General features: G+C 42.4%; 1 protein-coding gene across 3 annotated transcripts in view; it reads right to left on the minus strand.

Moving 5' to 3' along the window:
- LOC119580266 (neuropilin and tolloid-like protein 2) overlaps positions 1 to 3 on the minus strand; it is a 67,522-nt gene extending 67,519 nt beyond the window's left edge. For all 3 annotated transcript variants that reach the window (XM_037928307.1, XM_037928306.1, XM_037928305.1), the window contains exon 1: positions 1 to 3. This exon is cut by the window's left edge and continues 53 nt beyond it. The gene's annotated coding sequence lies outside the window, so the exon portion shown is untranslated.
- Positions 4 to 2,346: the final 2,343 nt, after the last annotated feature.

The following is a 2,346-nucleotide window of genomic DNA, read 5'->3' on the forward strand; positions in this document are numbered from 1 at the left end:
AAAAGACAGAAGGGAATTATTAGCAAACGACTTGTAGGAGAGAAATGTGCTGTACTAACTTAATGCACTTGGTGTGTACTTACGTATTATACTAGTATGTGTAATTGATATGTACTTAAACTTACTTAAACTTAAACTAGTGGTTAAGGGATTCGAGGCCAGAAAGTAAAATTTTATATTATATTAATTTTATATTTCATTGTTTATGAGTTATTTGACTTTAATCTCATAATCTTTATCTTTATCATTATTATCTATCCCCCTAAATCATACACGGGATCATGAAACACCCTTCAACACTTATTATTTTCACAACGAGAGCGATATACATAAAAACAAAATTAGAGAAGAAAAGAAAAAAGAACGGAAATGGTCATCCAAACGCAGCTCCAAAACCCACGTCTGGTTCGAGTCTGAGTTCCCTTTTCCCGGCTTTTTTCCCTTCCAATAATGGATCGACGGAGGCCCTGATCCACGCCCGCTGATGGATGATGTATTGATGACGTGGTGATGACGTATTCCAGCCGCGATGCCATATATAAATAAACCTTCGAGGGCGGGAAAGAAGGACTTCCTGGCCAGATGGGTTTGGAGAACATTTTTTTTTGATGGTTTAAGATTTGATATGTTTTTCTTTCTTTTCTTTTGTTTTTTCTTTTTCTTAATAGTTGGCATAATAGGAATCTAGAATATATTTCCTTTTATTTCAGTAACGAATTTATGTATACACACAGCTTCTTACTTTCCCGTTTTCCTTTCCTTTTTTTGTATCAAAGAATATCACAATATATGCACCGGAAATAAAACGCAAACAGACAAGCCAAACAGAACAAACCTTTCATCAGTCGAGTCAAAATCAGTCCATTTATATACAAAATTGAATTCGGAAAAAGGAAGACCGAAACGAAACGAAACAAAGGCCAGAGGTGGAAAAGGAGGGGCCAGGCGATCGAGTGAGTGAGACCGGCGGTGTTATTCTTGGCGGTTGGAATAAGGAAACGGGGGAAGAGAGAATAATCACAGGGAGAGAGCAGGAAACAGATGAAAAGTGGGTTAAGGGTGAGGAAATTGCGAGAGGGGAGAGATGCTGCGATGCGCATGGGTGGATGAGCGAAGGAGGAGGAGGAGGAGGAGGAGGAGGAGGAGGAGGAGGAGGAGGAGGAGGAGGAGGAGGAGGAGGAGGAGGAGGAGGAGGAGGAGGGGAGGAGGAGGAGGAGGAGGAGGAGGAGGAGGAGGAGGAGGAGGAGGAGGAGGAGGAGAGGAGGAGGAGGAGGAGGAGGAGGAGGAGGAGGAGGAGGAGGAGGAGGAGGAGGAGGAGGAGGAGGAGGAGGAGGAGGAGGAGGAGGCGGAGCAGGAGAAGGAGGAATAATAATGATAATAATAAAATATAAATAAAGTTAATGGTAATAACAATAAGAGGGTGAGAGGAGAAAGGGAATGTGGAGGAGGAGGAGGAGGAGGAGGAGGAGGAGGAGAACATTTGAGAACGGGAGGATGAAGAAGAAGAGAGAAGACGGAGGGGAAAGAACGATAAGAATACCAGGAAGAAGATAAATGAAAAATGAAAAGAAGAATAGGAAGATGACAAAGGATAGAAGGAAAAGGATGATGAGGACGTGGAAAAGGAAGAGGAAAGTGAAGATTAAGAGGGAAAAGATAACGAAGAAGGAGATGAAGAAGACTGGAAAAGACATACTCATAACCAATTAAATCTACAACAAAGATGAAAAGTAGAAGGAGGAGCAGACGACGAAGACGAAGGAAGAGAGAGGCGAGAAAGCGATCAGAGGTGAGGAGTGAAAATCTCAGCGCAAACAGTCAGAGGAAGCGCCAGTGGCCGAGGGTGAAGGAGCTGGAGAGGGATTGCGTGAAATCATGAGGGAAAGGTCAGGTCAGTGACAAAGAATTACGAACACACACACACACACACACACACACACACACACACACACACACACACACACACACACACACACACTCACACACACACACACACACACACACACACACACACACACACACACACACACGCACGCACACACACACACACACACACACGCACACACACACACACACACACACACACACATACACAGACACACACACGTATATACATACAAGAACGCATTCACTCTCATGCATACATACAGGCAAACATATATACAAAAATACATTCATATATGAATATTTAAAAGAAGAAAAATAAAACAATAAATATCAGTAATAAATAACAAGCATATTTACCATTTTTTTCCCGGGAGATAGAAGGGAAGGAGAAGGGAAAGAGAAGAGGAAGAACAAGAAAAATGGAGAAGGAAAAGAAGACGTCAACAAGAAAGCAAGAAA

Source organism: Penaeus monodon, chromosome 13 (genome assembly GCF_015228065.2).
Source record: "Penaeus monodon isolate SGIC_2016 chromosome 13, NSTDA_Pmon_1, whole genome shotgun sequence".
Taxonomy (NCBI): domain Eukaryota; kingdom Metazoa; phylum Arthropoda; class Malacostraca; order Decapoda; family Penaeidae; genus Penaeus; species Penaeus monodon.